We start from the raw sequence: 13,892 nt of genomic DNA, 5'->3' as shown, positions 1-13,892 counted from the left end.
TGGTGTACAATTTCATTGCACTGAGTGAGAGGCAGTGGGGATGTATAGATGAGTACTCTTGGAGAACTGGTGCTTGGATGGGGATGAGCTGCAGCACCATCACTTCTGATCCGTGACAAACAAAGAGCAGAGACTGAAAAGCACCTCTTCCCCATGCCATGGACACTGCTTACTTCAAAGGCATTCAAACAGTCCAGAATGCTTACTGCATTCTGCAGTGCCAACCTTAACTGCATAGTGTAGTAACCACTGGAAGAACACATTACAAAGCCCTTTGATAGGCTTAGAGAGAGGGGAGATTTCCATACTTTAAGGCCTTGGCAAGTACAGTTTTCAGACAAGCCTGACTGAAGTCATGACTGGCTACTTTATTCACCTATTTCTGTAGACACTGGCCTTCCTCCAGGCACTGCTGATGCTTTTCAAGCAGAGCGTGCCTTCCAGCAGTACCCCTCAAATGCCTCTAGCAGCCATCCTGGGCCCCTGAAGCAGCACACTGCCCTGGCCATGAATGGGTTTGTGCCCTGCCAATCACAGCACTCTTGTTTTATGAAAATGCCAGGATGTTGGCCAAAGTTTTTAGCTAATTCTTATACAAATCTTCAGCTCCAGGTCTCACTCCAATAGCACATGCTACATAAGATAGTACTCCTTAAAGCTGGAGCTTGCGTCACCTATAGGTTGTTTTCATTCTTCACTTTTCAGCTGTGCCACAACGCATGTAATAGCTTGTACAAGTACCATCCACCTCTCAATGTCAGCACTCCTTGGAAGAACAAGTTCTGGTTCAAGTTGCTTTCTACCAGCAGACAACTGGCAATAATGAATATTCACTGCATGATCTAATCTACCTTCCACTTAATAAGGTCAGCCTACTACTTCTTTCCACTGGCTATGTGTCTTTAGAACTAGATACAAATATTCAGTTATTATCTGGAGCTCATTTGTGGTGCTGTTGCTATAGTCTCGCTGAGCAGTGTTACACAAGAAGATTTCACACAAGATTTCACAATTTCCCAAATTAGACTGTGCTGGGAGTGGAGGTAAAAGATGGGAGGGAGAAGAATGAAAATACTTGATGGAACTAATTCAGTGTGACACAGAGTCAGAGCCACCCATCTGAATATCTGATTCAAATACAAACTTGGAAACAATTTGCTTATTTTTACACCTCCATTAGAGATCTGCCACTGGAGCGGTATTTGCCACCTACTGCTATCTGCCTGGGGAACAGAAGGACAAAGAATTGTTGTGTAAACACTGCAAAACTCGAGTAGCAATCTCCAAAATCCTTCACTTCACATGCCATTTCCTACTTGTCTCTTTCTTGATTTTGCTGTCACATGTACTCTCACTTCTTCATTCACTTTCTATTTTATTCCTTTAACATTGTTCCTCAGAAGGCCTGTCACTGAAGAGTAACCTGGCAAGTTGCACGCTAACACCAAAATCTACCTCCTGTGAAGCATGACACAGATGATGAAAGCACAACTCTTGATCAGTTGGCCCAAACTGCATTGCATAAAGCTGCTGTACTAGTCTGACTGCTGGCCCCTCTCAGAATGTCTTAGCCTCCGTTTTCTTCTTGCTGCGTATGCCACTTGCTTGCTAAAGATTACTTATTTTCACTTGTAGCAAGGAAATCCAAATGCATTGTGACCTGTAGGTTAGGAAGTTACTCAGACATAACTGGTTTTATATTTAGCTTTCTTATTTCTCTGAAGTCTATGAGTCCTAGAGAGAATGTTTTCCTTTCATTAGACAAATGTCTAGCTGCAAGTATTCCCAGCTTATGGATTGCCCAAGCACTACCCACACACCTGAGCAGAAAGAGCCACCAAGTTTTAAGGAGGGGCTGCAAGAGAGATGTCTATGCACAAATCCTGTCCCGAGGTGACAAGATTCCTTCTTCCTTCCAAAAGGGGGGTTAACATTTTTATATACCTGTACTGAAGGTACAGAGACTCACATGTTCAGCTGCCAAGTATAGTCAGCAAGTCAGCAGAGTAGCTACTCAGCTTCCTCCAGGGCCCTAAAATCTGACAAAATAACCATATTTAAAAATTTTCAACCTTGCCATAAATCACAGGCCCGCCTCTTCAACTGCCTTCACCTCAAGTTGCTAGTTTATGGAAATTCTGTAGGTAGTTTCTTATGTTATAGAAAAACTTATTTGCACCTATGGCAATAGAAAACAACCCTTTGCTTTCCACATTGAAGACCAAAACATGTAAGTATTTTGAGCATATAGGCAGAACAATGCCTTAAGAAAAAGTACAGCAAAGGTATTTTGCTATGCAGCAGCACCAGTTTGGCGTCTCCAGCAATGCTGTACATAAATTCACAAATTCATAAATGACCTGAAGTTGCTCATTCCTCAGGATCATCAACTGTGGCCATGTTGTTGTTGTTGCTCTAAGGGAGAAAATAAAATTACTCCTTGTAACCCTCTGTTAGCCTGGAACAGGAACCATTTCTGAAAATGACTGATGGCTTGAGAGGTCAAGTTTATGAAAGTGCTGAAACACCTACACCTTAGTGGAAGTTCCAAAATCCTATGGCCCCTTTGAAAAGGGAAAGTAAGTACTTAAATTAATGGAATGTTTTTGGAACATCTGTCCTATAAACAAAAAAGGGTCCAATTATGTAGGCCTCATGCTCCCTGCCTTCCTAAAAGGCTAGGAATGCAGGCCCTGTAGAGACAAGCACAAAATAATGGGTAAGACTGCACTTTTGAGCAAAGTGCATCAATTACATGACTAAGAAGTGGATGTAAAGAGGCTTGCCAGTCTTTCAGCTATGCTGGCTTTTTTCAACATCACATCCCAAGGCTATTCACTAAAACACATTTTACACAATGAAAGTAATCTCTTGAAGGGGCATTTCTTCACTCCCAAGAAAAACATTCAGAGCTACATGTAGACTAGAAGCACAGTGGTCTTACCTCTACTGACTTGCCTCAGTAGTGGTCATTTGTTTCCATTGGTATTTACTACCACGGATACTACTGCACATTCAACTGACTGCAAGAGATCACACAGGACCCCAGACTCTAAGGCTCACCATTAACATACACCTTACTGCAGCAGCAAGGGCTCAAATAGCCTTTGCAAAACTCTAAGAGTCTGCAAAGAACCTGGAATCATTCAGCACCTTTCCAAGTACAGCAGTATTTTAAAGGGTCAGTAATAAATTGACTGCTTCCATTAGGCACAAATAACTAACTGCAGCAGCAGCAGAAAAATAACTAAATCTGTTGAAAGAGACTGTTTAGCAGTGTAACCTGAATGAGCTTCCAAAGACCTAAATGCAGGGAAAGCATTAATTCATTATAACTGCAAAAACCTAGAGATGCCAAATCACATAGCACAGTAGAGAAAGGAGACACTCTGAAGTGTTAAAGGGGTCCTTGAAGGACATTGTAATGCTTTCTCAATGTCTTTAGCAGAGAATTAAATAGGCAGTGTTAACTGATGTTTTCTCTGTGGATATCCTATAAAACAGATGCAACAGCATGATAAAACTCCACTGTGCTAAATGTTCTCTTCAGTATCTGACCTACAGCCTGAGTTTTGCACTGGTTGCTGGAAAGGTACATTTCTGCAAATATTTATCAGACCTAAATGAAACAGTTACAGCAGAAGGGGAAGAAGGGTGTGAAAAATAAATTGGGCAATTAAGGACAGGTGACACGGTGAGCCTATTGCAGATAACAGCAAATGATAGAGGAGAAAGTTTTACCAGGTTTCCCACAGAAGGCCAGGACTGTAGCACTTCCATATTCTCAATCACGTATAAACCACACACAGGAAATATTCCTACAAGGTGGACTACAGTATTTGCTTAAGGAAAATTTACAGCCAAGCTTTCACAGCCTTCCCTCTTGAGTGTTAACAGTGTGATATTTTATTGCTCAAATCCTCTCTGAAACATATTCCATAGGCTTTGTCTGTAATGATGCCATTTACTGACTGCAGTGCATTACGTCTCCTGAAACACAGATGAACAGTATGTGTGTAGAACACAATAGGCACTTTGTACATTGGAGCTAATCCTTGGGTTATGAGCAGGGAGCTTGAAGGTTGGGAAGAGGCCTCCCATAAAACCCTGTGTACTTGCCCCACAGTTCACACTCATTAAAAATGCTTTTTGTGATTTTGTGTCATTCACTACTTGCAGAAAGTCATTCTAGTAATCTCCATAAAAGATGGAACAAAATCTATAACATACATGATGACAGCTTTAGGAAATTCACAGATCTGGCATATAAGATGGTTCTCCAAACTTAGACAGTGCTTTGACTGAGTTCCAGAAAGTGACTTTTTGCCAGTGGTGTTACTTTTTACATATTAAGCCTTTTTTCCCCTCTTTGTTTCCTTATACTTTATACCAGTATCAATTTATTTGCCTCAGTTTTTCTTACTAGACATTTCTGTTCTCTGGACACTCTCTGTGCATATGTGACACTTTCTATTTCAGCTGTACCCCTGCAGTTTACAGCCATGTCATTGCCATGCTTGGGTGAGACACTCTAACATCCTGGTTCAGAAAAACACTGCTGATTTTGGTGGACCTTAAGGGCACAGTCAGGGAACCCTTACTGAATACAGCTGTCTTTCCAAATCGTGGACACTGCTGAGAGGACAACTACAATGAGTACAGAACAGCTCACTGGTGACAAGCAGAAGAAGTGGAAAGCAGGGCACCATTTAAGAAAAGCATCAAGTGGAAAAGGATAGACCAGAATGAAGGGAAGAAACCCAGGCTTTTTTTCTTTCCTTGTTAAAAATAGATGCAAGTTATCTATGCCAACTATCAAAATTAGTTTCCCACTGAAAGAGAAATCAAGGATGCAGCTCAGTTCTTTCCTTACTCTGAAGGCATCCACATTCTACTGGTTGATGGGAAGATGTCAGATGCTGAACCTTCACTCCTTCCTGCACAGAAAAAGCCTGCAGTTCACCTATTCTTTCACTAAGGGTCAGCTGCTATCAGTAACTCCCTCTGCATTACCATGCTTGTTGCTTCCTGATGCACAAGGTTCCTCACCTGGGAAGTCCCCTAGCTCCTCGCTCCCCCCCTCCAAAATCTGCAGTTCAAAGATAAGCTGAGGAGTCAACCCTCTCTTTACACAGCTACTTTCAAACACAAGGGCATCTTCTCCACTTCTCTGGGTGCTGTGAGCTCCAGTCAGTGGGTGTGTGCTCTGACTCATAACGCACACATTAACACTTTTCACCCCAAAATAATCACATTAAGTGTCTTACATAATATTTTGGTCACATAATCACTACGGCATCACCACATTCGAATCTGAATCACCTGCATGAGATTATTTTTGAGAATTATTGCAAGTTACAACATTTGAACACACAGAATAAAATAACAAAAAAGAGCCAAAAAAACCCAACCCAAAAAACAAAACCCCCTTAATTATATGTGGGTTTTTAATTCACGAGCAAGTGCGTCATGGCAGCATATTAATTAGTGCAACAACTATGTTTGCATCGTTATTTTGCCTGTACAGGATTTCTGTTGCTAGCATCAGCCTTCACAGTGCAACTGAAAAAAACAATCATTTATGGAAGAAGGACAGAAACACATCTTAAGCAACTGACCATGATTAGATAACAATGCTATTTCTCTTACTGTAAGGTACAGCATGGCAGTTCTGCACTATGGAATAAATATACTGCTATCAGAAAGGCAGCATCCTTGCTGCTGGAGACTGCTGAGTATAGCCCACTTAGTTCCCCAAAAAGCATCTCACTCACTGAGGAGATTCATTATGATTTTTTTTCATCTAAGCCTCTTGGAAAATGCATTACATCATGATGCTCATTCACTGTGCTCTGTTCAGCGCTTGTGCTATGCAGAATTATCAAAACTGTTTAACAGAGTCAGCACTGCCCAGTGGCATTTTCCTGTCACCACAGTGGGACAAGCAGTCCCTTGTTCCAGGCTGTTGTTGACCACAGTCATGGTTCAGATGAACCCTGATGTGCTCAGCTGGACAGAACACTGGCAGCTGTGAGACAAACACATGCAATTAGCCAGCACCTGTCATGCAGAGCACTTCAATCCTCATTCTAAATATTATGCTGTCCTCTGATAAATAAGAAGGCTACCAAAGACAGAATAGCTACACTAGAGAAAGCATCATAACTTCAACAAGCAATTGTTGCAGTTTCCAGGTATTATTAGTTGAGCATACTAAAACCTAGAAATGAAATGTAAAAGTTACTAAGGGAAAAATCTATCTTTCCTCATAGGTACAGACACAACCGCAGAGAATCTGTGGGATCTGCCCTCAGCCTCCTCTTCTCCAGACTAACAACCCCACTTCCCTTAGCTGCTCCTCACAAGACACGTGCTCTAGATCCCTGACTGGCTTTGTCACCCTTCTTTGGACATGCTCCAGTACTTCAATGTCCTTTTAGTGAGGGACTCAGACCTGAATTTAGTATTTGAGGCGAGGCATCATCAGTGCCAAGTACAGGGCATTCCAGAGAAAGAATTACTGTCATATAGCTCAACATAGCATGCACACCTGCTTTAGAACAAGTAAAACTACTGCTAGGAAGAAGTCACAGCCAGAAACTTACAAAACTGATATCCCAAGTCTCCAAAACTACATTCAAAGTACCTAAAACAAGGATTCCTGTTTTCAAAACGTGTGTGCCTAATGCTCTCAGAAATTGCTACTATTGATATGCCTATGCAGGGACATACAGGAGGATAGGGAAATTGTGGGCCACCTCTCTGAGTGCCAGCTGGTATAGCTCATGCTCTTGTGTCACATGAAGTGCACATCTTCCTTCCCACTACTTGAGTTTCCTAGAAACACTTCGGTTTCTGCACAGTGCTTAGCCCGAATAATTTCTGTACTCCACACTACAAACTGAGCCCTTTGGTAACTTGATGACACATTTCTGCAACTGTCCACTGCTTAGAGACATAATCTTACCTTCTGCATCGGGAGTTGACTCAGGAAAGGAAGAAAATATTGCCATGTGAAATGATGTCATTGTCATCTAGTGTACCTGAAAAAAATAAATGAGAAAACTCTGAGGTCTGTCTGCATATGACACATAACATCTAGCACTCAATTCATTCAATGGCATAAACTATGCCATTACAAAATCAGGTATCAGCAAAACCAGCGCTCTGTGGCTGGGCATTTCTGAAAATGCTAGGATCAGATTCTCAAACAATACACAAAGGTAACACAGTTCTCAACCTAGAACAATATTGTTCAATAGGATCATAGAGTGGTTTAAGTTGGAAAGGATCTCAAAGATCATCCAGTTCCAACCCCCTGCCATAGGCAGGGACATCTCCCACTGGAACAGGTTGCTCGAGGCCTCATGCAGCCTAGTCTAGAACACCTCCAGGGAAGAAGCATCCACAACCTCCATGGGCAAACTGTTCCAGTGTTTCACCACCCTCACTATAAAGAACTTCTTCCTAACACCTAGTTCAAATTTCCCCTCTTCCAGTTTAAACGCATTAATCTTCGTCCTGTCATTGTAAGATCTTGTAAATAGTCCCTCCTCAGCCTTTCTGTATGTCCCCTTCAGATACTGGAAGGCTACTACAAGGTGTCCTCGAAGCCTTCTCTTCTCCAGGCTTAAGAGCCCCAGCTCTTGTATCCTGTCCTCATAGCAGAGGTGCTCCAGCCCTCTGAGAATCTTCACGGCGTCCTCTGGACTCACTCCAACAATTCCACGTCCTTCTTGTGTTGGGGACTCCAGAACTGTACACAGTACTCCAGGTGGGGTCTCAGGAGAGCAGAGTGAAGGGGGAGAATCACCTTCCTTGCCCTGCTGGCCACACTTCTCTTGATGCAGCCCAGGACACGGTTGGCTATTTGGCCTGCACACACACACTGACGGCAACTGCAAGTGCTGTTCCTTGCCTGGGCTTCACAGTACCTTATAGTTTATATTAGCTTCCCACATGGATTAAGTTTGGGCATCTGCGAATTGCTATGGGGTAACACATCCTATCTCTGTCAAACTAATCAGGGCTTAGGCATCCTAGGGCTGGTACTCAGGATTCAGTATGTAGGTTACTGTAAAGGTGAACAGAAGTCATAACATGGTCATGAAAGTGATAGATTCCAACACAGTGGCTAAGGAGTGGGAGACGCAGACCAGATGCAGGTCTCATACTGATAGTCTGAATGTAATGCAAACATGGGCAATAAACACAAAAATGAAAGCAGAATTCAGCTTTATAAATGGTTTCTGCATTTAAGAGAGTACTTGTGAAAGGGCATAGGAGACTATGCATCACAGAGTTTATGACAAGATAAGGCAGTGAAGAAGCAGTGTGCATTCATAGATGAGGATGAAAGGCTGGCTTAGCTTCTCAGGCCCTTTTTCAGGGAGCGCAATTATCTGCCAGATAAATCTCCCTTGCACAACTGACAATAAAGGTTCCTGGCTGCAGAAGAACTGATAGTGGTGCCAAAGGAATACAAACAAATAAAAAGAACAGGGGGGAAAAAAAAAGAGGAAAAAAGTGCCCAATAGCAAGCACTGTACATCAAGTGTCTGCAAATATCACATCTTTTCATGGTTATTTTATACATAGAAAATATCAGGGTTTGAGCATTTACCTGTTCAGTAGGTCAAATATATTACTGATCTGATGTTGTAATCTCTGCTGCAGACACCATATTGCAAAAATATTCAGCTGAGTATTTTGCAGTCGTATTTGCATTTGCAGTTCATTGGTGGCTTGCAAGCATGAACATGAATAAATGTTACACAACATTTATTGAATCAATACTGGATCAACTCAGTCATCTAAGAGCTGCCTGGTGAACACATTAGTATTTTCTGTGCTTCTGAACGAGAAGGAGCTTCACACATTTCAAAAAGCACATACAAGTGAAGAAATAGGAATTATATATTGGCAAACCATAAAAGACCAAAACCAACACTGAAATGAGTTAAACAGAGCTCAGAATAATGATTCTTTGGATAAAATCCAGTCAAAGTGATTACTTCCAATGCATGGCTTCTAACTGAATTGCTTTCTGCTTTACAGCTGACAGAATCTGACAGAACTCTTAGGCACCTGTTACAGAGACTGGAAACAGAGGAAATAATTATATTTTGTTTAACTTTTCCATGTTTTCTACACCTTAACCTGAACACCCTACTTTTATCTGGCAAGTGTTATTCAACTTGCTGTTGCATTTTAAAGTAACTCTCTTTTTACTTTTTTACTCAATTCCACACAAATGTGCACCAGATGGAAAACTGGATTTCATCATCTCAAGTTCTATGATTTTTTTAAGACAGGAAAATTACATTTGCCAATATTCATAAATTTTTACATCAACAGTTAAAAGTGCAGCCTTACTAGTGCAGCAGCTAACTTGTGACTGGATGTCTCATTACCACTGACCACCAGGTATTACTCCTTCACCTGGAAGTTTTTTCATAGTCTGTTATAGACCACTGACCTACAGCTTTGCTCTCATTGCACTGCTCTCCTGTTACCTATGATGAACAGCAACCTTAGGAAAATCAGGAGATAGAAAAGTAAAAGGAAGATGAGAAAGGAAATTAAAAGCAAAAGCTTTTAATGTTTACTTTTGTGTGACCACTTCAGCAGCCTGACCACAGCAGAAAGGAATGCCTGTACCTGGAAATCAACCAAGACACTCTCATGTCTCAACGGCAGAGGTCAGGCACATTATGATACTGGCCTGTTTGGTGTATTCAACAATGTTTATCACCATGAAATATTTTAGGACACCCTGCTAATCATTACTGCAAGGAACAGCACTTATTGTCTCAAAAAAAGACCTCTTTGCCTGCTTCATGTCTGAAAGAAACCAGAGAAACAGCCCTGTGTAGCCTTAGGTATGACATTTCTTTGGTTACAGCTTCTCAGAGATGGTGTGTAAAACAGAATGCCACAAGCATAGCAACTGCAGTGATCTGCCCAGTACCTGACAACTGACACCTAAAGCAGAAACAAAGTATACTGCTCACAAAGAAATGATTTACAGTTTGGAAAGAGCAGTGCCCATAAGCCACAGAACCTTACAAGCATGGTAAGTCTCCTGCAACTAAGAGGTGCCTGAATGCTGGTGGTGATGCCAGCCCCCATGTAGAGATGTGAGGAGGCTATGCTATGGACAGAGAAGCCCACAAGCACCACTCTACAGGCCTGTCTAGAAAAGCCAGAGGCAAGTCTAGTTTTGCTACGCAGCCAGTCCTATATGGAACATCAAGAAAGGCTAAAAAGGCAAAAGGTGAAAATAAAAAACACAGTGCTATAAACCTACCAAAAACCCTTACATTTTGAAAGACACCTGCTTACTAAATGTTGTGGTAAGTGGTATCTAATAAGTAAACAACTAAGAGAATTACTGAGGAAGGTAAGAACTTAGGCTGGATGCCAAAGTAAAACACTTTCCTGTACAAGCAGCAATGTTTTCATCAAGCCTACTTTCCCATCTTTCCCCTTTCAAGAGGAGGTAAAAATATGTAAATAAAGAAATTAAAGCCAAATCAGGCCCTTCTCCCCATACCAGAGCCCCCAGGCAGCCTTGGTGCTTAGAAATATACAGGCATTATTTGCACAGTTGATATCTTCGCTAGGAGTCCTCCCAAGAAACCCAAAAAAATGCATACAGTTTCCATACAGTGTCAGTAATGCTATTTTCCAATATCTGACCTGTTACTTCATGCTCATTTCTTCACTTTTATTGGACAAGGAACAATTTACATAGACAAAATAGAATGAAACTATGTCTGTTCATCTTAGAGCTGCTGTTTAAGAACTGAAACAAGGAGAGGAATTACAGGGCCTCTTACCTTTTCTGTTCTCATAGTGAGCTTCCTGAGGTGATGTAAAACAGTATGACTCCACTGACATCCATAGAACTCCTGTTGTTTACACCTTCTCTGTGTCTGATATACTGAATCTAAAGCAGAAGTGTATGAAAATGGAAGAAATTATTGACCAAACTCATGCAGAAGATGTACTGATTAAATGTCTGCTACTATAAAACTGCATGTTCAGATCTAATTATATTCTTGGGAAGACTAAACTAATTTTTTCTCAGATAAAATTCCTCATGGCTTCTACTCATAAAATTCCTGCTTCAGATTGCCCAATTTTGCATGCTGCAGACTTCCACTATAATTTTGTTTATATGGATGTGTTAAGCATCTTTTTCACTGGAGTAGTATTTTTTTACACCAGTTATGAAAAATGTTCCTAGTTCGGTTGTTCCCCCCCCCCCATCAGCTGATTTTGAAACAATTCTGGCATTTTTGTAAGGACTTTGTTCTGTTCTGTTTAAAGTTCTCGTTACTAGAGTTCATGAAATTATTTTCATTTTGCAATGCATTTTAGAACTTCTTACATCTGTAATTTAAAACAATGAGCTATTTTGGGAGGAGCAGAACAGGGCGGATTCAATTGAGAATTATTCTACTGCTATGCATGTGTAACTAAACAAAACTCTAAATTATGCATTAAGAAAACACTAAGTATTAAAAATTCCTACCAAAACCCAGACTCTTATTACTTGAGTGGATGGAAAAATAGTGCCATAACAGAGAAAAAAATTCCCATCTCAGTCTATGGGACAAATGTCTTCAGGCAAGAATGCATTAGCAACATAATCAAATAAAAGTAATTAAAAAAGGAGGTAGGAACTATTTTTATTAAATGTTTTTTGTAATCTCAGTTTCAAAAATCGGGTCATTTGGTGAGAACAAATCAACAGTTGCAGGATATTCAGCAGAGGTGAATTTAAGATTTAAGGTGAACTTAGGGAAAGTTACTTTTCCACTTGCTCAGAGAAAATAGATATGCAGTAAAAACAGCAGCTAACAAATAGGCAGGTAAATGTAGCATCATTACAAGAAAGAGCTGCTATATGGGCACGGTATTTCGGCCAGTGATTTTCCATACAATTGTTTTTACTACCAATCCAGTGTAATGACTGACAGTTTACAAAGGAGACTCTTTACCTTTGTTGCTTGTAAGGAGGCTATCTGCTACTGTTAGTTCATGCAGAAGCCTTTAATATTTGCAATCCTGCACTGAAAGTCAAAACTAGTTCCACTAAGCAGGAGGAATTTTCACATTCTGGCAACAAATCACTTACTACACCCAGCTCTTGTACGTGCAAAAAAGGATAGTGATGCTTTCATACTGATAGTGACAGAATAATTTTTTACTTCAAGTGAGCTATTAGAAAGTCAGAGGCATATTTTAATTTGTAGTCGTGATTAAAAGACAGTGACACAAGGACCCTAACTGGGCTACACACACACCTGCCAAATACAAATACATTTTCTTTTGCATTAAAAAGCCTCTCTGTTACAAGTAATTATCACAATGTTGCTCTTTGCTGAACAAAGTCATGCTAAAGCGTTCATCCAGCCAAAAATGCAGTAAGTTCTCAGCAAAACAAGACCTCCTCCTCTGAGCCCCCCTGCCTCAGCAGCCCGCCCTTTACCACAGAGCACAGCCATGGCCACATTTCCAGGCTCATACTGAAACAAGCTCTCAACCACAAAATGGCGGTACGAGAGAGTTCATGAAGTTCGCTGGAGACTTGGTTATGGCCATTAATTTTACATGAAGGCACTCCTATATAACAGGAGCTGCTATCAGGACAAGGCTTTAACCTAACAGATCTGTTGAAAAAGAAATTTAAGACTTCTTCCCTGCCTCTGCTCCTTAGCTGCAGCAGAGCATTACTTTCTCACCATGCAGCTGCTTGAGTGGGAGGTGGAGCTGAACTCATCTGCAGTTTCTTGCAAAAATCCTCTCTTCAGAATTTCCTTTTTATCTAAGAGCAACTAGCTAAGTCCCATACTCAACCTCCTTTTAGTGTGGAAACGTTCCCCGTAGGTATGTCCAGCAGAACAAATGGTATGACATGTCTGCACCAAAACGCTCTGGCTCAGCTCGGCATTAAACCACATCCTCCCGCTCCGGAGGTAGGCCTTATTCCTCTCTTGCTGCTGTGACGCAAGTCCCAGAGAGCACTAGAGGCTGCACGAGTGAGAGGCCAGGCATGGAACACTCTGGTAGGCCCTGGCTACCAGTGAGCCTGACACAGTGGGGATGTGTTACAGGAGAACCTAAAGCATATTATTTCATGAAACGCAGTGGCAGCATAAGCAGATATTGCTCCTGAAGAAGGCATTTTCACATGCACAAACCCAGCTTTTCCCTCAGCCTAACGCCAAAGCTATTTGAGTTTCTGCAACAGATGTTCACTTCCTCTCACACCCCCTCGAACGCCAGAACTTTCCGTCCATTCAGAAAGGCTTCCCAAGAAGCGCTCCTGCTTTCTGACCCTCTGTGTCTCAGAGAAAAGGTCCCTCCGTACTAAAGGCAGCAGTTTTCACAGGAATTAGTCTGCAGAAACATGTTCCAACAAAAGGTACGAATCACCACAGACTTCTGGATCTGAATCCAAGTGCATTTCCTAGCTTGTCAAGTCACACACGCACCTCAGGGATTAATCTCTATACTCCCGCCTGTGTCTTTTGCAAGCTGAGAATAATAATGAAAGGCGAACTATCTGCACTCTAAAATAACGTCAAGGCAGCAGAGTGCTCTCGCAAGCAGAGCGAGGATAGAAAGGAAGGCAATTTCAAGTGTAATTAAACCTGGCCGTTAGTTAAACCTGTCACAATCCATTAAAATCCACGCGGGAACTCCGCCTAACAGGCCGTGGAGCAAGCGGCGCAGTCTCGCTCATTCCTGCTCCTTGTATCAGCTCCAACCGTACAACTTTCCCTTCTTGGCGCTTATTAAATCGTCCCTAACAGTACAAGCACTAATGCGACACGCCCCGAATCGTTACCACCCGTCACAGGCCACGGCCTACGAGAAGG

The 13,892-nt window shown here is 41.6% G+C and overlaps 1 long non-coding RNA gene across 1 annotated transcript in view; it reads right to left on the bottom strand.

Annotated features, from left to right (window-relative positions):
• LOC135182889 (uncharacterized) overlaps nt 1-13,892 on the bottom strand; it is a 47,019-nt gene that overhangs the window by 32,809 nt on the left and 318 nt on the right. Inside the window, exons 2-3 of the long non-coding RNA XR_010305334.1 lie at nt 10,842-10,951; nt 6,968-7,043 (exon numbers count right to left, since the gene is read on the bottom strand). This is a non-coding gene — a long non-coding RNA (uncharacterized LOC135182889). The remainder of the gene's footprint in view (nt 1-6,967; nt 7,044-10,841; nt 10,952-13,892) is intronic.

The sequence above is a fragment of the Pogoniulus pusillus genome, chromosome 17 (genome assembly GCF_015220805.1).
Source record: "Pogoniulus pusillus isolate bPogPus1 chromosome 17, bPogPus1.pri, whole genome shotgun sequence".
NCBI classification, from domain to species: domain Eukaryota; kingdom Metazoa; phylum Chordata; class Aves; order Piciformes; family Lybiidae; genus Pogoniulus; species Pogoniulus pusillus.
The sequence above is the reverse complement of the archived record's forward strand: the minus strand, read 5'-3'. Positions and strand labels throughout refer to the sequence as shown.